This window comes from Bubalus bubalis, chromosome 6 (assembly GCF_019923935.1).
Source record: "Bubalus bubalis isolate 160015118507 breed Murrah chromosome 6, NDDB_SH_1, whole genome shotgun sequence".
Classification (NCBI taxonomy): domain Eukaryota; kingdom Metazoa; phylum Chordata; class Mammalia; order Artiodactyla; family Bovidae; genus Bubalus; species Bubalus bubalis.
This window is the reverse complement of record NC_059162.1, coordinates 112,762,226-112,786,987: the sequence shown is the minus strand read 5'-3', so window position 1 is coordinate 112,786,987 and position 24,762 is coordinate 112,762,226. Positions and strand designations below refer to the sequence as shown.

Here is a 24,762-nt window from a genome sequence, read left to right as displayed (position 1 = left end):
GGCTAACATGGGTGCAGGGGAAAGTACTAGTCACCTCTGGGAGGGGACTCTGAAGGGCTCAGAAACTCCCTTTATACCTTTTCATCATTTTGATCTCTATACCATGTGCGTGTACTAATTATAATTATTTTTAAAATAAAGCCTTACATTTACATTAATAATATATGGGAGGATTCCCAGGTGGTGCTAGTGGTAAAAAATCCGCCTGCCAATGAAGGAGACATAAGACATGTGGGTTCAATCGCTGGGTTGGGAAGATCCCCTGGAGAAGGAAATGGTAACCCATGCCAGTATTCCTGCCTGGAGAATCCCAAGGACAGAGGACCTTGGCGGGCTACAGTCCATGGGGCTGCAGAGAGTCGGACGCAACTGAGCAACCAAGCACAATAATACACGGTAGACAAAAAAAAAACTACTTTTTGTTTTTTCCCTTATTAATTTTTGTTTCCATCCTTTCAGACAAATGATCTTCCTGGAAATATGAGAAAATACTAGATACTCTAAATGAGTCTAAGACACCCAAGCCAGGCAAATATCTTCCAATGCCCTGGGGAGAATTAGTTGAGGACTCCTAAACCCCACGTGTGACCGACCACTGAGAAATCATGGAGAAAAAGGAGACGTGCTGGAAACACACAGACAGGATGTCTCGGTGGAGAAGGTGGACACCTGAGTTACACACACAGGAGCAGACAGGACAGGGAGGCAACCAAGAGAATGTCAGTGGCAACTCCCCTGGGAAGGCGCTCGGCGGTGCTGGCAAAGCTGCCGGGTGTTGACAGGTGTCTGCCTGCTCCAGCGTGCCCCCCACAGGCTGCAGTAGGCACCAGGAGGGTAACCTGAGGTCGGCCCCAAGTCCCGCAGGTAACAAGGCAGGGGTCAGGACCCCAGGTCCCCGGGCAGGCTGGCTCAGGCCGGCTCCCAACCCCAATGGTCAGTGACTCCGCACTTGGATTCCAGGCAAGACTGCCCCGTGAGCGGTGCCAGGAACGGAGGAGCTGAATGTGGGGAAGGAGCTGGCAGTCCCCACAAGTTCTGCTCGGCTCACTGGGAACAGGCCGCGTCTGGCGCACTGCACTTCCTTTCCGGCAGGAGCGCCGGCCAGGAGGGTCAGCCCAAGGATCATGTGGACATCTCCCTGAGTCACCTGGCCGCGCCCCCTCCCACTCCCACCAGGTCTCCCAAGGGTTCAAAGCAGAGGGTAGAGAAATGCGATTTGGGGGACGATGATGGGCGGCCCATGATTCACCTGCAAAGGCCTGTCCAGCAGTTTGCAACCGCAGGCCTGGATGTGCTGCTCATTCGTAAGTGAGACCTCAAATGACAAAAAGACTGCACTCGGGCGTGCTCCGTCATGCTGCAACTAAGGCCAAACCAAACACGCTCAGCAGTAAGCCACGTGTGCCCCTGAGCCTGGGACGGGCCCGAGGCCATGACACCAGGCCGGGTCGTCAGACCTCACAGACCCAAAAACAACCACAGTGACCAGCAGACCTCTGATCCGGGAAGATGGCTAGACCTACTTTTCCTCTTCCCTCTGGTTTCTTGTTGTTGTTCAGTCGCTAGGTCGTGACCAACTCTTTGCAACCCCATGGACTGCAGCAAGCCAGGCTTTCCTGTCCTTCACTCTCTCTTGGAGTTTGCTCCAACTCATGTCCATTGAGTCGGTGATACCATCCAACCATCTCACCCTCTGTTGCCCACTTCTCCTCTGGCTAGGTACAGCTAAAATCCTGAACTTAGATATAAAAAATTTTGCAAAGGGTGGAGAGAAGAGGGCCTGAGGGATGACAAGGCACTGAGTTCTCTGGGGTCTCTGTTTGCCCCTGACATCCTAGACAGGGCATTGAGGAAGCCCAGCCAGAAATACCGGTGAGGACAGAAAGAATTTAAAGCTCACCAGAAGCCCACCCTCTCCAGCCATGGCCCCAGGGAAGGGGAGACTAACCGGGCAGAATCCACAGTAGGGGAGCAGCCAATAACCGCTAGACTCCAGCCAAACGGAAACAACTGGGGCACCCACACCCACCTCCTCAGGCAGCACTAATTAAGGCTCCAGCACCTGCCACGTGCTGTCCAGAGAAGACCAAGCAGGCAAATAAGCACAGAAAAGGGCCCCAACATCAACAGCCGTTCCAGAAATGCTGATCAAAACCACAGCATGACTATACACCTATCAGAATGGACAAAGTTAAAAAGGGACAACACCAAATGCTGGAGATGTGGAGAAACGGACCCGTGTTGTTGGCGGGGATACATGACCACTCTGGGAAACAATCTGACAGTTTCTTTAAAAACCAAACATGAAGCTACAAGACAACCCAGAGATTACGCTTGGGCATTTTTCCAAAGACGTGAAGACCTGTGTTCACACAAAAACCTGTCCATGACTGTTTACAGCAGCTTTGTTCATAACCACCCAAACCTGGAAAGAAGCCAGATGCCCTTGGGTGGTAAATGATTAAACCCACGGTGGTATGCCCATTCCATGGAACACCACTCCACCTTGACAGTCCAAAAAGAAACTACCACACAGCCCCCTGGGGGCATCTCCAAGGAGCTCTGCTGGGTGAGAAAAGCCAACTCTGAGAGGTTACGTGCTACCTGACCCCATTCACAGAACACTCGAGATAACAAAATCACAGACATGAACAACAGCCTGGAGGTCACCCGGGGTGAAGGCGGGCAGTGGGTGTGGCTGTAGGGGACCACCAAGGATCCCTGTGGAGACGGAGGCCTGGCTCTTGACCCACCATCGCCAGGAGGCTGTGACGTTTTGCTACAGTTTTACAAGATGTTACCAATGAATGGAACTAGATAAAACAATGGATCTCTGCATTATTTCACTTCCATGTGAATCTGCAAAGATCTCCAAAGATTTAATTAAAAATAAGTAACCACAATCAACATTTTCTAGTAACTAACATGTTTAAATGAAATGTCAAACATTCAGAACAATCCTGTGTTTCTTAAGAACAGTAGTGTAAGTGGACTCAGCACAGATTAAAAGGATACTCTTATCTTGCTGAAGTCCTCCTGTATTTGTAGGACTCATGAGATTCAACCTGACTTGCCAAGGAAATATGTGGACACGCCCTGGGTACACCATCTCTGAGAACGCCAAATTGGGTCCTCCGCACGTGACAGGAGGGTCACAGGGCGTGCCCTTTTCCGGTTGCGACACGTGGCCTGGTAGTCGCACCTGCACGAGCCAGAACCCCGGAAATGGCAGGACTCGCTCCTGTACACACCATGGCTTGGGAACTCAGTGAAGCCCTATCTTATGTCAGCCACAAACCTCAGGTCCTGCCCACAAACGGCGCTGCACTTCCTGGGGGACCGGCCCCAGCGCCCCTCCAACAGCAGGTGTGCTCTGGGAGCAACCAGGAACATCACCCAGACAAGCTGCCCCCAGCTCCAGACTCACAGGGCCCAGTGCCCACCAACAGGTCCACGCACATACCGAGACACCTCCTCTCACAAACTGCCCCCCACTCCCCCTCCTTCTCTCCCCCGAGGCCTCAACCTCCCCTGCCCTCCCACACCCAACCCTCATCTCCAGGCTCCAAATTCTTCCTTTCCTCTGAGAAATAAATTCAAGCAGTCCTCCATGCGAACAAACAGACAAGATGCTTGTTCCCTGGAGCTGACATTCAAAATCAGACGGGAAACCAATACTGTGACAAAGAAGTACATTACCCAACGCCGAGTGTGGTACTGGTGGTGAATCTATGGGGAGAGGAGACCAGCCAGAAAAGGAGGTCAGGGAGGGCACTGAGGCGGCCCTCGCTGGAAAAGGCTAGAAGCTGTGCGAGAGAGGTGCCTGAAGCAGGAGCGCAGCTGGGGGCTGGGCCAGTGAGCTGGGGAGAGGCCCCGGGGTCCCGAGCACCCTGTGGGCGCCTGTTACAGAGTTCTGGCTTTTGCTCCCAGTTAAACGGGGTGGGGGGGTGGTGCACAGAGCTTATGAGCAGAAGGCTGACCCCTGACTTGGGTTGAAAAGCATCATTCTGGTTGCTGTACTGAAAACTGGGCGTAGGAGGCAAGGCAGAGTCAGGGAAGCCTAAGGGAAGGTGCTCTGCAACCCCATCAAGGGGCGGAAGCGGCCGGACTCTCACCCTCCCTGTAGGCCCTGACAGAGCCAGCAGGGACCCCTGGAGCAGCCGGGGAGATGAGCGGCCATCTCGGGACGGGGAAGGCTGCAGGCTGGCTCTGCAGCTGGCAGGGGAGGGGCAGAAGTTCAATTCTGGACATGCTGGGGTTTGGGTATCTATCAAAATCTTGACCATGCACGGTATTTTATCTCACCCATGAGGTTTTGTCACCTTGCCATCAACCCAGCTACATTAAAAAAAAAAAAAAAAATGGTGAGTTGCTTAAAAAAATTAAAGTTTTGCAGAACAATTTGACAGTATCTCATCAAGCTAAAGACACACACACCTGGCAATTCTGCCCTTAGCAGCAGACTGTAGAGAAATGCGTGCTGTGTGCCCAGCAAGATGAGCAGAAGACTGCTCCCAGCAGCACCGCCTGTAGCACTGAGATCTGGGAAAACAAGTCAGCAGTGGGACGCATCACCCAACGCCAGCCACAAAACTAAGCCTGGAGCACTGTGAGCCTCAACTCACTGTACTTGTGAAAAGTTCTGAGGCTCACATCCCACCCCCTGGAAATTCTGGTTTAATTCTAGAGATCAGGAATCTGTCATTTTAAACCTTGAACCCCTTAACTAAAGGTGAATGAGTCCACGTGGATAAAACTGAACCATGATGCTGAGTGAGGAAAAGCAAGCTGCAGATGTGTACTGCAATACCATTTATCAAAAATGTTAAACTGGCGAAACTATACTGTGCACTGTTTATATCAGCACTAAGGTAGAGAAAGTATCAAAAACACAAAAGCAAATGACGGGGGTGGTGCCCGACCTCAGGGGAAGGAGGGAGGGAGGAACAGGACGACAAGGGCACACAGAGGGCTCCACGGACACTCAGAGCGCCTCTTTCTCCGGCTGGGGCGTGGACAGAGTTGTTCAAGTTACTTTTTGAATGCTTGAAATATTCAACAATTCTTTAAAAAGTTCAATCTCTTAGCACAAAAGTGTGCTCAACTATGCAGGCCAGGACTAGAGACGCACACTGTGTTTTGTATCTGTATAGCAGTTACACTCACACAATGTGTACAATTTACTGTCCTTCCAGTTTACAGTAGAAATTTACAGCTTGCCTTGTGAGTTATAGCTCGGCCTTACAGAAGGGAATGGGTCAGCCTGAAACCATGTCTGCAGACGGACTCTGCTGGTAAAACCCGGGCATCACTGGGAGCCTGAGCTTGGCAGGCGTGCACTCCTTCGCTCGGCGCGCAGAACGCCCCCCTTTGGCGCGCATGGCAGTCACACACCCGCGCCTCTGCGCCTGCCATGAGTCTCACGACAGACACAACTGTTCCTAATTTGCCTCTCAAATCTCTCATCCCAGAGTAGATATCCAAGTCCTAAAAGAGTTGGCTGAGTGTGTGAAAATAAAGTTGACGCTTTATGAAGGGAGAACGGGGGAGGTGCTGGCAGGGCCGCTCAGAAGGAAGCTTTCGGAGCCCAGCAGAGCGACTTCTCTCCCAGCACACCCCGCGCCAACCACCGGGAGCTCCCATCAGACCCAGAACCTTCCTTTGGGAGCGTTCTCAGAGCCACCGAGGAGCTCGTCCTATTGCTCAAAGGACAAGCCAGCTCCCTCAGCTCAGGACAGAGGAACGAGAGGTGTGGACGGAGGGCCGCAGGGCAGGGCGGTCACGACAGACCGAGACATCCGAGGGCCACTGTCCCCCACAGGCTTGACTTCCCAGCCTTAGGGTCACCCCCGGTGACTGCTGCCAGCGCCCGGAGCTGTCTCCTGTGGTCCTCCAGCAGGAAGGACTGATCCCAAGGCCGCCACAGATCAGGGCAGGTGAGGGGACCATGAGCGCCAAGGGCTGGCTTCCCGGCTGCTCCCCCATGTGATGGCACAGTCAGGGCAGACCCCTGGGCACATGGCGGGACATCCAGCAGCCCAGGTAGGCACCTGGTCAACACGTGCCTGAAGCACCATCAGACATGACTGGGCAAAAATCCCCCGCACCTATGGTCCTAGGAATGAGGACTGGGCGCCGCTCCCCACCCCCGGGCAGACTGCCTGAGGCTCCTCGGTGCTTGGGGACCTGCATGAAGTTTCTCCTCTGACAAAGCTCCGACAATGGAAATTCAGACAATGGAAATTCATCACCGAGAGAGACGTGTATCTGATCTGCGGGCTTTCTAACCTGGCCAGGGGGTGACCAGAGAGCGCTTCTAGCCCATGGGTGAAGTCACACCATCAAGCCCGGGGCTTTTAAAATCCCAGCCTTCCGCTTCTAAGAAACAGAAGACACAAACCAGCCCTCTAGAGGTACTGACAACAACCTACAACTCATCCCACTTCACTTTAAATCCTTGTTAACTTTTTCCCCACACAGCTTCCCACGGCCTTGTCACTCACCACTCCTGGAACTCTCACCTGCTGCTCTTTCAACTTTCAGAACGTTTGCCAACTGCTCAGAGTGGGTCAGAATCAAAGTGGCTCAGCAAAAAAACAAAACTCAGGTTCTAAAGCCGATGGGCAAGAACCTGCGGGTCATTGCAGTAGACCAGAGACAGGGAGCAGCCATCAGCACGACGCAGTTCAGCCACCAACCAAAAGAAGAGCAGAGGGGCCGTGTCCACGGGATTAGGAACCTGGAAATACTCAGCTAAATATAGCTCCCCGGGCCGCAGGGCTGGGAAAGGTGGCCGAGAATAAGCATCTGGGCACTCGGTCATCTCTGTCACTTCCTGTTACTCACGTCCTGCTGTTCTGATGTTACCCGAGATGCTGGGCTCAACACACACATCCCCACCTGGAAGCCCCCGGAGACACAGGCCATTCACAACAGCTGGGATGTGCGTCGACAACGGACTTCCTCACACAGTGTCGTACGAAACACAAAAATAGACACCGTGGCGCAAACAAGCTCCGGGGGGGTGGGGAGGGCGCTGAGGGAAAGCAGTGGGGACACCAGCCCAGACCCCCAAGGTCCCCACCCACGCTGCCCCCGGAGAGGAACTGGCCCGACGCCGACAGGACCCCTTCCTCCCCGAAGCGGCACCTTGCCTTGCGGGTGCAGGGCAGCTGCCTTGGGGCAGCGTGGGGGGCACAGAGGGGTCCCCACCACCACTGCCACTCAACCTGCCCAGGGGCCCGCGGCATCCAGTGAGAGCCAGCACCTTCTGCCAGGCCCACCTCCCGGCCCTCCTGAGGACACTGGCCAGGGGACCACACGGGACGCCCAGGCAGGCAGCAAAGCCAAGCGGGCCACAGAGCCAAGGCACAGGGCACCTATCGGAAGGCTGAGTTTTCAAAAGAAACAAAAAGTAAAGGGAAGCAAAATGTAAAAGTTATACCTAAAACTGAAATCTGATGAAACTATTTCAAGTTACTCATCTATTCAGTATTTCAGCAGTGCCTCACTGGCTGTGGAATGTGTTCAAAGTGAGGAAAACCTTAGAGATTAGTGGCAGCCCTGAGCAGGGTGGCAGAGGCAGAGAGCTGTCGGGTGGAGGGGTGTCATCACTCACAGAGGGCACCCAGGGGTGGGGGTAGAGCGCCAGAGGCAGGAAACGGGAGACCAGCGGGCAAAACTCAAAAAACAGAACAACAAGATCTAACATGGTTCCAACAGAAGAACATTAGAAACAGCCGAAAACTCCGAACAAAAACTGGGCAGTGGTGAAATACATAAATCAGGACACTTCGTACAATGGAACACCACTCAGTCAGTTTCTAAAAGGACGATGAAATACTAGACAAATAAACAAAAAGGGGCCGTGAGAAGGTATATTTATGCATTATGTTATGAACAGATATGTTCATAATATAACAAATGTTAAAAGCAGGTTACAAATTAATAGGCATAACTGATTCCACTTTCAGTATACACTGTCGTTGTTGTTAAGTCACTAAGTTGTGTCCAACGTTTTAGCCCACCAGGCTCCTCTGTCAATGGGATTTCCCAGGCAAGAATATTGGAGTGGGCTGTCATCTCCTTCTCCAGGGGAATCTTCCCAACCCAGGGATCCAACCCGTGTCTCCTGCATTGGCAGGTGGATTCTTGACCATTGAGCCACCAGGGGAAGCCCCAAAAGTGTACGTACTCATAGTCATAGAAAAATGCCTAAAATCTGTGTCTGTATCAGCATCTCTGAACCTCAGCACAGCCTGGGCCCGATATTTCTTTGTTGCAGGGACGGACTCCACAGAGCTGCAGGGTGTTGACGAGCATCCACGGACACGCCAGGGGCACACCCTCAACAACCACCCCCCACTCCTCGCTGTCATGAGCCAAAACGGCTCCAACTGCCGAATGTCCTTCTGTGGGCAAACTTCTCCTCCGACTCCTGAATCCCCCCGCGCCCCCTGTGTCTGAGAACCACAGGTCTCCATAATGGTGTCTGCATCTATGATCTCAGTGGTAAGACTACTGAGTGCTTTTTGTTTGTTTTGGTTATGTGTGCTTATTTATAAAGAATGGGTTATTTGCATAAAAAACTGAATAAAAGAATGATCGCAGCACTGGTAAAGCACTGCAGGTATTTTTCCTATAATGCAAAATTTGAGTTGCAGAAAATTCTCATATTCTGCAAAAGTGCATAATAAAAACACTACGTCTCCTGGGAAAGGATGAGCTGGGGAGGACCACTCAGAACCTATGCGGTGCTGCAGCCGAGCACTAAGAGCACAGCAGACACTCCTGACGGACTTTAAAGCACAGGAGGAACTGCAACAGTCAACGCAGAACCTAATGTTTCCAAAACAGTGAAGGCGCTTTGTGCAGGCAAACTGCTGCCGCTGCGTCGAGGAGCCAGCACAACACACAGAGAGGAGCCTGCACGACGCACAGAGAGGAGCCGGCACGATGCACGGGGGCCAGGCTCCGAAGAGAGACCTGCAGGCCTCACACGCAGGGCCGCGCGCTTCCCAGCTTCCCGAGCCCTGCTGCCGGTGGCCTGGGCTTTCTGCTGCGGGGTCAGTACTCGGTTTGTTAGAGAAACACCCCACAGCAGAAAGGACCGCAACTGCATCCCCCTCTTGGCCACCACACAGGAGGAAGAGTTAGTTCAAAAGTCATTAGTTCAAACACCTAGAATTGTTATCATCCAAGTGATAATGAACTCTAAGCAAAGGGTCCTGGCAACGGATCCTGAGGGGCTGTGCGGATAGAGGGAGCGGAATGGGAACACCTGGGCAATCTAACCTGGCACAATTTACCTGTTTCCTTTGGGACTGCCACTGTTCAGTAGCTAAGTGGTGTCGGATTCTTTGCAACCCCACGCGCTGCAGCACGCCAGGCTTCCCTGTCTTTTGCTATTTTCTGAAATTGGCTCACACTCATGTCCACTGCGTCAGGGATGCTATCCAACCATCTCGTCCTCTGGGATTATTTGATGATAAATATGCATATACTCAGGTGCATCCACAGTAAGCTTACAGCTAGCAACTACGGAGGGGAGGGGAGGCTAGGGGTGGGGAGGGGAGGGGTGTGGCAGGTGGGGAGGGGAGGGGACTCATATGCAACCTCTACGGGCCAAGGTCTGCCTGCCACGCACTTCCCTCATCACCGAAGGTCAAGCTAGTCAGGCTGTCAGACTTCCAAGAGCAAAGTGGCCTGAGGTCAGACCACCTCATCTGCTGAGTCACCAGGGGTCTGACCTTGGGACAAAGTCTTGTGCACACCTTGACTGATGATGAGCTGATTTCAGGCTGTCTGTTCGTTAAGTAAACTGCGGACCAGCTACCAGGCAGCATGCCATGCAGCCAGAAAACAAACAAAACACCAAGGAAATAAACAAGGTTTACAAAAAATTTATAAAAGGGCATATTTGTATTGCACTTCTGTGTTAAAGAAAAAAAAAATACATATTTAAAAGGCAGGACACACACACAGCCCATAAAATTAGAAGTTGACATTTCAGGTTTTTTTCCTTTTCCTTCTGTTATTTTCCAAAGTGTCTACAGTAAACAGGTATTTTGTAAATTATCTATGCTTCTTTTTTTTCCTACAAAATCAACATCTGGGACAAAAATCACTAGCTGCCTACACAACTAGCATTTTCAGTTCTCCCTCACAAGTGGACTGAGCGGCTCCCGGCGGCTCCAGGCTAACAGAGCACACGCCCCCGAGCTGCGGACACAACAGAGGCACAAGCTGATGTGCTGGGGCAGCATCCGGGAAAGCTCCTGGGGATGACACAGCTGCAGCCTCTGCCCGCCTGCTCCCTGCAGCCCCTGCACAGGTATCTGACTGTGCTTTCCAAAAAGAGAAAAACAAACTTCTGCCTTATTTAAACCACTGTCACCTGGGTTTTCAGTTAAACACACCAAACCTGATCTGAATTAAGATGGCATATCCATCATCCCACAGAGAAGAAAACCAGGCACGGCGACTGAGCCTTCTTTGTGCTCCAGGTAAAGAACCTGCTTTACTTGGTTAAGAACTGAAGACTCTCCACTCAATCGGCAGCAGCATCCGGCAGGCCTGATTTAACAGAGGACAGTAAGGAAGAAATAACAGCACCACGGACCAAACATGAGACATCAGCCGGGGCTGGGCAGCCTGCCTCCTGTTCTTCAAATAAAGTTTTATTAGAACACAGCCACACCTGCTCTTTACGCCTCAGGCTGCGGCAGACAGCCATAGAGACCCAACAGCTGGCAAGGCCTAAAGTCCTAGGCCCTTCAGAGAAATCTGCTGCTGAACTCAGACATGTCATTCCATATAGCTCAGGAGGAATATGAAGAGAACTCACTAAATATAAACAGATGAGCAACAGGGACAAACTATACAGCTCAGGGAACTGTATCGAATACCCTATAACAGCCTATGAGATCAAAGATCTGAAAAAGAACGCATATGTATATATGCATAAACGAACCACTTTTGCTGTACACCTGAAACTAACAAAACGTTATAAATCAACTATACTTCAGGTTTAAAAAAAAAAAAAAGAATTTGGTGTGGCGGTGTCAAATGCAATTTGCTGCATAAAAGATGGAATTTTCACCTTGTCCCTTTTCTGACTCTGGTTCCTTCAGGGAGGGTCCTGGCTCTGTTCCCAGAGGAGTCCAGAAAGCCTGGCAGGTAGTGTTCATCCAACAGACGATGACGGAACGGAACGCTTCCCCGAACGTGAAAGGCCACCTCTGAAAACTGTGTGTGCGTCCCCAAACTTAACAAGCAATTTAGGATGAAAAACTTACAAAGCGAAAACCACCACAACACTACACATTTGTGCGGGGCTCCCCTGGTGGCGCCGAACCTGCCTGCCAGGGCAGGGGACACGGGTTTGACCCCTGGTCCAGGAAGACCCACCTGCCGCGAAGCAACTAAGCTGGTGGGCCACAACCACGGAGCCCATGCGCCACACCGACTGGAGCCCTCGAGCCCGGCTCTGCGCCTGCAGGCTGTGTGGCCCTGGGCAGCCGTCCCCCACATGTGACAGGGGCTGGAACAGATGGCTGTCCAGCTGCTCTGCAAGGAGAAGCCTGCGCACCGCAACTCCAGGGCAGCCCTGTGCGCCCCAAGTGGGGAAGGCCGCGTGGAGCAAGAAGGACCCAGCACAGCCGAAAACAGATAAATATAAATAAATAAATCTTTAAAAAAGAAACAAATAAAAAAAACAATACATATGTCCACATGACTCCTCCAACGCATCCTCCCCTGCCACACGTGGACTCTCTCAATGCAGTCCCCACTGTGGCCTGAGGTCCCCCAGGCTCTCCAACCTCGCCGAGACTCAGTCTGGGGGCTAAAGAGCCTGGGGAAAAGATGACACCTCACGCTGACTGCTCTTCGGTCTTGCTCCTGGCAAAGCACTAGGCTAGCAGGAACAAGTCCTTCCAGCCCCTCCCCAACCCCACCCCCCCCCCACCCTGGGGAGAGGGCCTCACCACTACCCACCAGGCAACGAAAGGGGTGGTAACTCCTCCCCCCAAAACTGAGTCTAAGGAAAACATCTTCAGACATGCTAACACTGCGTTAAAGAAGCGACCACCACCATGTGAAGGTTTCAGGTCTGAAGGTGTGAAGCAGGCTGGAGGAGGAGATGAGATGGGGATGGCTGGATCTGAGCTGCTGTGTCCGCAGCTCAGTCGTCACGTGGTCCTGCTTGGGTTTGGCCGGAAGGTGGGGTGCGCATGACTGGATAGCCATCAGTTCTAACTCCATGTCTCACGTGGGGGATGGCTGCCCAGAGGGGGCGGGTGGCTCCCCAGGGCCACACAGCTAGTAGGAGGCAGAGCCAGGGCCAGTTGAGACATACCCATAAGACAGATGGCCACACACTGTGTCCAGGGCAACTGTGGCCCATGGAGCACCCTCCTGGAGGGAGGGAAGGAGTGCCTGCCCGACCTCAGGGTCTGGGGGATCTGTGTGCTGGCACATGGACCCGGCGCTTTAATTACCACGGGAGGCTGCTTCCGTCCGGCTTGCGCCAGGAAGGAGACTGGCCCCTGAGAAGCACAGCGGCTGTTCTCAGCTCCCGGCGCTGGGGGAGCCCTGGCTCCCACACCCACACCTGCAGCTGCACTGCAGGTGCACACAGGCAGGGAGTGGGCACCAGCCCCCTCCCGGATGCCAGGGACCTGAATGGAGGACACACGCCCCCTCAGAGAGGCCCAGGCCGATCTCCTGCCTCCTCGCACGCCCTGCCTGACGGCCTGCACTGGGGTGCACAGCTCTCGCTGGGAGGCAGTCCACGGAAGGGCATCTCGGGCGCATCCCAGCCAGGCAGGTAACCCACAGACAAGGTGGCTTTCGGGATAACGCCCCTCACCAATAACCACACCCCTCCTAGCTTTAACAGTTCACCCCTGTCCTCTGACCAAGTTTTCTGTATTCCTCTGGTATTTCAAGTATATAAAAAAAAATGAAAAGACATAATCCCAACCACGGGATTTAACATTTAAAAAAAAAGAAAAAGGCTGAAGATAGTTCTTCCCTCTGCAAGACCTGACTCAGAGGGTCTGCCTACCAGGGCAGTGGACAGCCGTCGCGGGAGGGCAAGGCATGAGGGTCGGCCGAAGCCAGCTGGCCTGACTCGGGAGCCACCTCCCTCTGTCATGACACAGCTGTGACACAGTCCCACGCGGATGGAGGAGGAGATTCCCAGAGATGTCGAGGGATGGAGACAGGGCCAACAACAAACTGATCAACCCAACAGATACTTCCGGAACACCTACTTGGTGTCAGCATGACTCAGGGGGCTGGAATGGAGACAGTCAGCAAGCCCAGGACACCCCCCATCTCAAGGAGTTCACACCCCTCCCTCCAATACAGAGAAAACCCTGGGAGGAAGGAGTGAGGACGCTGTCGATGGAGACAAGAAACACAAAAGTCTGAAGGGCCTGTGTCCATTTAACAATTTATTATCAAATTTTTCAAGTTATTAATCAAAAACCTTCCCAAATAGAAAAATCCATACTGAGTTTCACTGGTGAATTCCAGCAAAAAATTAAGAAAGAAGTGGGCTTCCCTGGTGGCTCAGATGGTAAAGCGTCTGCCTGCAATGCGGGAGAACTGGATTCGATCCCTGGGTCCGGAAGATCCCCTAAAGGAGGAAATAGCAACCCACTCCAGTACTCTTGCCTGGAAAATTCCATGCATGGAGGAGCCTGGTAGGCTACAGTCCATGGGGTTTGCAAAGAGTCAGACGCGAGTGAGTGACTTCACTAACACCAAACTGGATCAGAAAAAGAGGCAGGAACAAATATCCCCACTGTTTGATAATGCGAGCTAAAATGTTTTATAAAACCAGCTTACTCTAAGTGCCGAAACTTGACCAAAAAAAAAAAAATTAGAGATCAGGATCTCTCATGGATATCTTAGATCCAAAAGTCCCTAACAATATAAAAGCAAACTGAATCTAATCGTTAAGTAAAAGGACAACATATCATGAGGAAATAGGGTTTATGTCAGGAATACAAGGTTGGTTTAACATTCGAAAATCAATTTCATTTGTCTTTTTAACAAAATGAAGAAGAAAATTCATATGATCACTTCAACAGATACCAAAAAAGCATTTGACAAAATTCAGCACCCATTCATAATAAAAATCCTCAACAAACAAGAAAATCCTCACGCTGATGAAGGCTACCCACAAAAAGTCTACAGCTAACATACTCAATGGTGAAGTGCTAAGCTGCTGTTAATACTGGAAGAAAGGAAAGGATTTCTACTTTCACTACTTTTATTCAACATTATACTTGCAGTCTACACTTCTGCAATGAGACAAGAAGAAGAAATATAAGACACCTGGAACAGAAAGAAGTTAAGCTGTCCCACTCTGTAGATGATATGACTATTTATACAGAGACTTCTGGGGAATCTACAAAACAACTCAGTTCAGTTCAGTCGCTCAGTCGTGTCTGACTCTTTGCGACCGCATGAATCACAGCACACCAGGCCTCCCTGTCCATCACCAACTCCTGGAGTTCATGCAAACTCATGTCCATCGAGTCGGTGATGCCATCCAGCCATCTCATACTCTGTCGGCCCCTTCTCCTCTTGCCCCCAATCCCTCCCAGCATCAGAGTCTTTTCCAATGAGTCAACTCTTCGCATGAGGTGGCCAAAGTATTGGAGTTTCAGCTTCAGCATCAGTCCTTCCAATGAACACCCAGGACTGATCTCCTTTAGGATGGACTGGTTGGATCTCCTTGTAACTACTAGAACTATTATTTTCCAAGATCACGAGACCCATTGTTTACAGCAAACAACTGGAAACTATTTCTATTTCATTTAATAGGCACAAAAAACAGACTATATAGAAATTAATCTAAGAAAAGATATTAAAGGTATCCACAATGAAAACTATAAAATTTTGCTGGGAGAAATCAATGATCTAAATAAATACCAAGACATACGACATTCATCGGTAAACTCAATGTTATTAAGACATGAACTCTCTCCAAAATGAACTTACAGATTCAATGCAATCTCAGTCAAGATTCCAGCAGGCCCTTTTAAAATAGAAACTGAGCAGTTAATTTTTACTTACATTAAAAATGCAAAGGTTTTATAATAACCAAAGCAATTTTAAGAAAGAAAAAGAGTTAAGAGGGCTTGCCCTGATTTCAACACTTACTGTAAAGTAATAGTAATAAAATAAAGTATAGAATTAGGATGGGGCAGACAGAGATCAATGGAACAGAATAGAAAATCTGGAGATAAATTTACAAATATATAGTCAACTGACTTGACAAAGGTGTGAAGGTAATTCAGTGTGGAAAGGAAAGTCCCTTTAACAAATGCAGTTGGAACAACTGAACATCCATATGGGCGAAAAATGAACATCAACTCTTTACCTCACATTTTAAAATTTAACCATAAATCGTAACTGTAAAACCTAAAACTGCAAAACTTTCAGAAGAAAATCTTTGCAATGCCGTGGTAAAAAATGGTTTCTTGGATAGGACACAAGAATGAACCATAAAGAAAAAAACTGATCAACTCAATTTCACCAAAAAGACTCCACTGTTCTAAAGATGCTATTAAGAAAAAGGCAGTATGACCAGGAAAAGCATTCACAACACATATCTCACAAACTAATATCTGGAATATATAAAGAGCTCTTACAACTCAATAATGAGACAGGTCAATGCAAAAATGGACAGATGATTCTACCACACATTTCACAAAAAGACATACAAATAGTCTATAAACACATGCCGACATCATCTGTCATCAGGGGAAGACAAACTAAAACCACAGTGAGATACTACTATGCATCTATTAGCACATGTAAAACAAAAACACGAGCACACCAAGAGCTGGAGAGGCGTGGGGCAACTGCAACCCTCAGGCACTGCTGGCGAGAATGTGACATTCCAAGCACTCAGGAAACGTAACACCTACTATACGACCCAGCAATTTTGATACTTAGGCATTTACCCAAGGAAAATGAAAATACAAGTCCACACAAAGACTTGTATATTAATGCCCGCAGCAGCTTTGATCGCAATACCTCCAAGCTGGAATGTGCTCGAACGGCCACCACAGGTAAACAGATCAACAAATCGGGGGTACAAATTATGATACACCCAACATGGAAAACCTCAAAATTGTTATGTTAACCAAGCCAAAGAAGCCAGACAGTAAGGGGGGGGGGGGGGGGATATATATATATATATACACACATAAAATGTCATTATTCAATTAAGGAAACTTTCAGGGGGATGGAAACGTTTGTTATCCTGTGCTGCCACTTTCAACAGGGGTGTGTGTGTGTGTGTGTGTGTGTGTGTGCGTAACAAACTCATCAAGCTGTACCCTTTAAACAGTGCAGTTCATTGAACAGCAATTAAGACTCAACTAAGCTATAAAAAGTTTTATTGTTGATATATCTCAGGGCACTTGACAGGGTGAACCTTTCTCTGAATGACTAGATGACCACAGAGTTCATCATCCAAGCCAGGAAATTTTCTGCAAATCAAAGTGGGTGCTAAAAATAATTAACGGCTGTTAAATCATCTACAACCGGGTGTGTCAACTGGCAGTGACAGGGAAGCCAGCACTTACAGCTTTGGGAACAACAAATACCCAATCTACTCCTTGGTGTGATTAGATAACCTCGTGCATATAGTAATCTGTAAAGCTCACTCCTCAGAGGACAGAGCGCCAAGCTGGCGACAGCCTCAAGGGTCAGCTCTCCCGGACCCTTCTTTTCCAGTCAGTGTCAGGGACCGCACCAATGTCAAGGTTCCTGCCTCACGGTCCGTGTCCCTTCAGCCCCTCCAAAGGTGAGGAGGGAGCCGCCTCCACTTCCATTTTCCAAATGTCCAATCACTCTGAGTCGCCGTGATTAGGCCTTTGCAGACAGAGGACAATTCAGAAGCAGAGCAGACAGTGCCCAGACACCTGCCGCTTTTCTAACGCAACTGCAGCCTGGGTGGAGGTGAGCCCGTGTGCCCTGAAGCGGTTCAGCGAAGGCGGTTCCCCGCCTTGCCCTAGTCCCTCTGCTCCTGGCTGCCTCTTGAGGTTTAGCTAAACGTCCTGTAAGAACTAGGACAGCAGTTCAGGATCACGTGTTTCTTTTTGAGTTTACATTTCAAACCAGGTGCTTCGTCTGTGAAAGAGGAGGGGTTACTCAGTCAAAAACCAGCACCGCCTCCCCACCACCAAGCAGGGAATTCTCTTAATTTGATAAAAAGTTGTTTCAAGACAATAAAAAGATCCCACTACTCTATGTGCTCTGAAACAACAGATTATTCTGGAACAGAAAAGAAGGATTAAAAAAAAAAAAATTATACCCTACAGAATGTACCATTTTCCTAACTTTCGAGAAAAAAAAAAACAGACATACAGGACTCGGCTTGATCATATCCTTGGACATTTACCAAATATTTACAAAACCTAGACATTTACCTGAACATTTACTAAAGAATATCAGGTAAAGAAAGACTAAAATTATTAATTTCTTGGATAACCTAAGAAAAATCCAATCAATCTATGTTACCCTCTCCACTATTTCTTTTCTCAAAGAACTCTCTGCAAAAGACCTAGAGTCAAACTACAGTCTCTCAACTGTTCTTTGTTTCATCTGTCACTTGTAAATAAAGACAATCAGAAGTGTTAACAATGAACACACACCTATATACACAAGCATACATACACACATACCACACATGCACCACACACACCCCAACAGTATTGTGAAAACAGCTTAAATTTCATAAATGCAACTCCTACTCAATAATAACACACAGCCCAGGCAAGTAACAGCGTCCGCTCCCACCCTCAATTCTAAATATACTTGACAGACACCACAATTAGTTCCAGCACTCACCAGCCAGGCTTCCAGAAGACAGTGTTCTTTCTTGGTGCCCGCTTGGAGCAGCTGTAAGAACTAAGCGCTGAGCCCCACGTGGGGCGCCCAGCTCCCTGGACCATCGGTGTCGCTGTAAGAACTAAGCGCTGAGCCCCACGTGGGGCGCCCAGCTCCCTGGACCATCGGTGTCACAGAGCAGGTGCTGCCTTCAGCAAAACCCCACACTTAGCAAACACACAGCCACCAATTTGGCTCAAAGCCGCTTCTTCCTGCTTCTTGAAACTGAGAACACAGAGTGGATTATAAAGCACGGGGCTCACCAGAGTAGCTTCCGCCTGCAGCTGTTCTCCTAGCCCTGCTCCACCGTCCAAAGCATGTTCTAACAATCAGAGGCACTTTATTCACTAAGCACCTACTACGTGCCAGGTGCTGCCACCCACCGCCCCGAGGTGTGAGACTGAGCTGCCCCTGCTTTTCCAACAGGAGAGTGAGGCTACAGGTGTGAGAAGCTGGGATCGCACAGCTGATGGCCGACACAGCCAGGGCGGGAGGACTGGGTCTCCCGAGCTCCATGTTCGGGCGGGGAGCAGGGCAGTGCACTAAGACGGCAGGAGCCGCTGTCCCCACACGGGTCTTCCCGTCTGGCAGGGCTTCTGCAGGACTTATGGGACAGCCCCGGCCCACAAGCACAACCTTCCCACCCCAGATCCAGGCCAGCAGTCACAGAAATTGGGAAGAGCTTTTCCATGCAAGGAAATCTGCCAATTATATATATAGCTTTTCCTCTCTCTGAGCCAAACTGACTGGTGTAGGGGTTTTGCCCAGGAAATATCTGAGCTCCAAACAAGCTGGAAAGGAAAACTGATGTTGAAATCCGGATAAAGGTCACGGTTGCTCACCAAAGGAGCACCGCCTGACCACCCCACAGGCTGACATCTGCTGGGAACAGCTGAGAGACTCGGGTCTGGGGTTTATAGGCCCCACACAGGCCTACAAAGGGACTCCCATTCATTCAACAGACTCGAATGCCGAATAGACGAGATATAAAATAACTAAAAAGACTAGATAAATCCATTATATAGCTTCTTTTTTATTTAGGGTTACCGTGTGTGCGTGCTAGGTTGCTTCAGTCATATCTGACCCTGTGTGACCCTACAGACAGTAGCCCAGCAGGCTCGTCTGTCCATGGGATTCTCCAGGCAAGAATACTGGAGTCGGTTGCCGTGCCCTCCTTCAGGGGATCTTCCCGACCTAGGGACCGAAACCGTCTCTTACATCTCCTGCATTGGTAGGCGGGTTCTTTACCACCAGCAGCAGCTGGTTATAGGGTTACCAGGTTATAACTAATTAAAAAATGAAAAGTAAAATATAAAGGAAAACCAAATGTTAATGTAAAATAAGATAATTAAATAAAGGTATGGCTGGACGGCATCACCGATGCAATGGACAAGAACTTGGCCAAACTCCAGGAGATGGTGAGGGACAGGGAGGCCTGGCATGCCGCAGTCCATGGGGCTGCAAAGCGTCAGACACGACTAGATGACTCAACAACAACAACATAAATCTTATAGCTTTAATTACATTTGTTTTCTCTTTACATTCTATTTTTCCTGTTTTTATTAGTTATTTGCCTGCTAATCTTAAGGATAATTCTTTCCTGATACCTACTCTTCAGTTGCAGATGCTATTTTTAACACTGCCTATAAAATTAACCTCATCTGAAATTCTTTGGGATTTGAATAAATCAAAATAGCTGCTAAGTGTTGGCAAGTTGAACCCTATTACTTTCCTACTAGTAGTGATGAATGGTGGTGGAGATAAAAACTAGGAACACTTAGAGAACACTTTTTTGCCATCCCAATGACATGGATTCTATTATAGCATTACCCCCATTTCACAGATGAGAAAACTGAGTCTCAGCAGTATCTTGCCTTATGTCATAGAGCTAAAAAAGGAGAACACCTTCATAATACACCACACAAAATACCATAAAACATTTCACCAAGAGTACTGTGGGGGAAGGAAGCTATAAATACAGACATGTAAAATCACCCCTCCCTATGTTTGATGTGGTAACTCTGGCACGGTCATTTCAGGCAGGATGACACTGTGAGTGAAGCCCGCTGGATCCCTGTGCCAATGGCCATATGCTGTAGCCATATGACTAAACAGAAGGCCCAGGTCATGCTTTTCGGAAATCACATGAAATCTCAACATGGTATTTTGCAGAGCAGCAGCCCTCTTAAACATGTATATCCTAAATGCAATTCTCATTCAATTTCTCCTGAAATTATACTGAAACCTGGAATGTCTTTTTTGTCCCATGGACTCTTCTGGCAGTCTGGAAAAGCCTATGGAGACTTCTCAGAATGTCTCTGGATGTAGAAAATGAAATACCATTGCAATGAAAATCAACTTTAATCAAACAGTCAAATCCACAGACCCCTGTGGGGAGCAAGGTCCATGAACCACGGTAAAAAAACCTCTGCCAGCAGCATGCTGTCTTCTCTCCCCCATCACCCAAAAGGAGTTACGGGGATGACTGGTTCTCCAGCAGTCATCTTGGACCAGGAGCATCGATTTCTGGAGGGACCCAGATGACACTGTGCAACCACATGCTGATCAAGGCCTGCCTCCTCTTGTTCAGGAGAATAAAACTTCACACGCTCACACCATTCTTACTTTGACAACTTGTCTTTTAACAAGTGGATGGACTGAGTTGAATCAGTTCAGTTCAATTGTTCAGTCGTGTCCAACTCTTTGCGCCCCCATGAATCGCAGCACTCTAGGCCTCCCTGTTCATCACCAACTCCAGGAGTTCACTCAAATTCATGTGCATCGAGTCAGTGATGCCATCCAGCCATCTCATCCTCTGTCGTCCCCTTCTCCTCCTGCCCCCCATCCCTCCCAGCATCAGAGTCTTTTCCAATGAGTCAATTCTTCGCATGAGGTGGCCAAAATATTGGAGTTTCAGCTTTAGCATCATTCCTTCCAATGAACATCCAGGACTGATCTCCTTTAGGATGGACTGGTTGGATCTCCTTGCAGTCCAAAGGACTCTCAAGAGTCTTCTCCAAAACCACAGTTCAAAAGCATCAATTCTTCGGCACTCAGCTTTCTTCACAGTCCAACTCTCGCATCCATACATGACCACTGGAAAAACCATAGCCTTGACTAGACAGACCTTTGTTGAAAAGTGGCCTCCAAAAGAATATGTCCATGTTCTAATCCCCAGAACCTGTGACTGTGAGCTAACTTGGAAAAAAGAGTCTTTGTAAACATAATCAGGATTCTTAGGGTGGAATCACCCTGAGTTATCTGGGTGGTCCTAACTCCAGTCACAACTGTCCTCCCAAGAGACAGAAGGGAGGACACAGTGGAAGGCAGAGAGAGTCCTGCGAAGATGGAGGGAGAGACGGGGGTGATGCCTCACTAGCCAAGGGACACCCGGAGCCGCTGGAAGCCAGACAAGGCAGGGAACAGAGTCTCCCCAAGACCACGGCCCCGCCAACGCCTTGATCTCAGACTTCTGGCCTCCAGAAATACGGGAGCGTCAATTTCTGTTGTTCTAAGCCGTGTGGCAATTTGTCATAGCAGCCCCGGGAAACTAACAGAGCAGCCAAACCTACTTCTAAAATGTACCTTTATGATTTTCTAAACATTAACTACTAAGAATTAAACATATACTCCCTTTCACATATGCAGTGCTGTATATGGCGTTAAGCAGAAACAGCCCTCTAAACACGTGTATCCTAAATTTAATTCTCATTCAACTTATACCAAAAACTCTCTTTATTTTCCATCACCATTATTGGGCCAATCCATCTTCCTGAAATTTAAGAATAAATTGAGTGTGTCCTTCCCTTCACTCTGTTCCTACATCATGCCAACAAGCATTCCCTTCTTTCTTCCTGTCCTCTGCCCAAGCTCCATCTGCTTCCTCCAACCATCCCTCACCCGTCACACCAGTGTGTTCTCGACTTCTCCACTGCCCTTCTCCAGGCTGTGCCGCCTGCAGAGCTCATGGTCCCAACTTTCTGCTCGTGTATCCTCCTCTGCCAGCCCGGTCTCTGACACCAGGGTTCCCCCAGTCTGTCTGGGTTCCCCCAATCTGTTGTCATCAAACCCAGCCCAGTCTCCTCCCATCCTTCACTACAGGCACACGGCACACTCACCGGAGACTCTGCGGGTTCGGGATACAGGAAAGTTTCAGTGATGAGCCATCTAAAATAAGGTCAGCTAAGCAGAAGCTGAAATACAGAAGTCCTCTTGCTCAAAAATGAACCTGTAAACCCGGACCACACCAGAATCACACAGAGCAGAGGAAGTTTTATCTTCTCAGCCTCAGGTCAGGCAACAGAGGTGAGAAAGGCCCCACAGAGGAGCGGAGGCCACCTTCAGGAACACCTGCCCCCTCTCGGGCACAGGGACTCCACACGGAGCTGCTCCACAGGGGAGACCATGCTCGTTTTCCAAAGGTCCCTCCTGTGACCGAAGACGCCTGCACTAAGATTACCCGTACCAGGAGAAACCGAAACCGCTCTACGTCCCTAAACTGCAGGAGTGAATAACACTGATCAACCATGACTCGTCTACACGATGAAACACCCACAACTAGGGGGTGGTCATCGGAGATGCTCATCACGTGGAAGCGTTTATGTGATGAAATAATAACTGAAGCCAAAATATAAAATTACACATACGCTGACGTGTGTATAACATATGCAAGATGAAACGTCTACCTGTGAAGAAGTCTGAAGGAGACGTGAAAGAAGAAAGCCGCTGCTGAGCTACTGCAGGATCTTTTTTTCTCCACTTTAAATTTCCTTTAAAATCATCATTACGACTTAAACACTTTTAAGACGGACTTCCCTGGTAGTGGCTAAGACTCTGCGCCCCCAGTGCAGGGGACCTGGGCTCGATCCCTGGTCAGAGAACGAGATCCCACAGGCTGCAACTAAGGCCAGCATAGGTGGAAAAATTAAAAGAATATTTTAAAAAAGTAATCAACACTTTAAGTGGCCCCGCCCCTAGGCCCGCTCACACAGCCCCTCCGCAGTAAAAGCTTCCACTCCCCAGGCAGGTGCCTGAGCTGTTTCTTCTCCTCTCGCACTGCCCTGGGGACCCTGCTCTGTGTGACACCTGTCACAGGGCACAGTCACGAGTCTGTTCACATCCAACAGCCTGGAAGCTGGCTCTAAGCACAGAGAAAGCATGTTTCCACCTCCGTCCACCCTCAGACACCCAGGAGAGTTTGCCACAAGGACCGCTGAATGAGGGAAGACAAGTCTTTGTGAAAACATGCGCCTTTTCCAATTGATTTTTATTTGATTTCAGAAATCAGGTTGCCAGGGTAAAGCCTGACTTGTCCAGTTATATATCTATATTCTGCAAGGGTAAATAAAAAGTTTTCAAGCTGTCAAACCTGGAAATGCCCACACGGCAAAGGAAGCCGCCCACTCACAAAGCTGCTCACCAACCAGAGTCCAAAAGCCCCAGCTCGGGAGCCCCGAGGTCCCGTCGCTCCCACCTCCCTGTAAGTGGGTAACGGGAACCAAGCGGGGCTGGCCCACGGGGCCATCTGCAATAATGGACATTTGTTCCGGGGCGGTGGGGTGGGGGTGGGGGGGGGGGTTGCAAAGAAGAAACAATTCAACATCCTCGCTAACAGAAAGGACCAAGAGAACCACATTCCCGAGCACACAGCAGGCGTGAGCCTTGCTCGGGGACAGCAAGCTGTGAAAGGCAGCCCCGGCCTCAGGTCTAGACGCAGAGGCCGTGACCGCCGGTGAGCAGTGCTCCACTCACTGTCACAGGACTGCGAGTCCTCAGTCCAGCTGCCCCATAAAGTTGGGCAAAGTTTGGAAAAATCACCCACTTGTAAGTCAGCAGCAGACTCTCCGGGGAAGATGCCCAGATCTTTTCTGAAGCTCTAAAGGGTGCTCGAGCATGCCCGCCCCGAGGGAGTGGAGGCGGCTACGTGCTCCCTCTGCCCACAATGTGAACAAGAAGGTCTCGTGGAAGAGGGTGCCTGCGCCCTACTTCTGAGGGGTGCAGTGGGTCTGCCAGGGGAGTTCAGGGAGAGGGCCGCAGGCAGAGGGGCCCCAGAGACACTAGGGCAGGCAGGCGGCCATGCACAGGGTGTTCCCTGCCCACCAGAGGCAGGTCCGTGCTGGGGCGAGGCTGGGAGGGACCAGAGCACCAGGCCCCCTGGACACGGCAGATAAGAAACAAGGCAGCACCAGAGGACTCACAGTGCTGTCAGAAACAGGCAGGAAATGCCTCTTTTTAATGGTGCTATATTCACATATATTCCAGTAAAACTCGTCTTTCCTCTTCAAGGTCCACCTCCGCTGAGGCCACTGCTGTGACCCTGGTGGGAATGAACAGACTGTCCCATGTCCTGGCCAGCGAGATGTGGAGTCAGCTCAGAGACGCTCCATTTGAGAAACACAAGGACACCAAACCCAAGAAAACGCTCTACAGCCGTATCGTCGATAGCAACAACCACTTTCATCATGTTGTGCTAACTCATCTGACCCTGACGACACCCCCAAGCAGGTTCTGCTATCACCCCTACTCCCCAGATGAGGACCCCCAGGCGCGGAGCCGAGTGTGATCTGCCCAAGGTCAGCCAGCAGGTGCGAGGCTGAGCGGGCACCCGTGCCCTGCTCCCCGGACCTCCCTGGGAGCCCGGCTCCCATGCCAGGCCCGCTGCGGGCGCTCTCGGAGATAAGGGAAGGACTGAACGCAGCCCTGCCGTCTAGGGTCTCACACCTGGGGCAGAAACACAGACCCCCAACATTCAGAGTCCCCACCTCCTCCAGGACCCCGGAGTCGGGAAATCCCACATGGCACTCAATCTCCCCAGTAAATGAAGCAAACCGTAACTGCCCATGT

The 24,762-nt window shown here is 50.0% G+C and overlaps 1 protein-coding gene across 5 annotated transcripts in view; it reads right to left on the bottom strand.

Annotated features, from left to right (window-relative positions):
* Positions 1 to 24,762, bottom strand: part of DGKD (diacylglycerol kinase delta) — a 111,159-nt gene that overhangs the window by 38,674 nt on the left and 47,723 nt on the right. The window contains exon 1 of one of the 5 annotated variants that reach the window (XM_025289178.3): positions 6,522 to 6,667. The exons of the other annotated variants lie outside the window; for them this stretch is intronic. The gene's annotated coding sequence lies outside the window, so the exon portion shown is untranslated. Of the gene's footprint in view, positions 1 to 6,521; positions 6,668 to 24,762 lie in introns of those variants that run through there. 5 annotated transcript variants of the gene reach the window in all.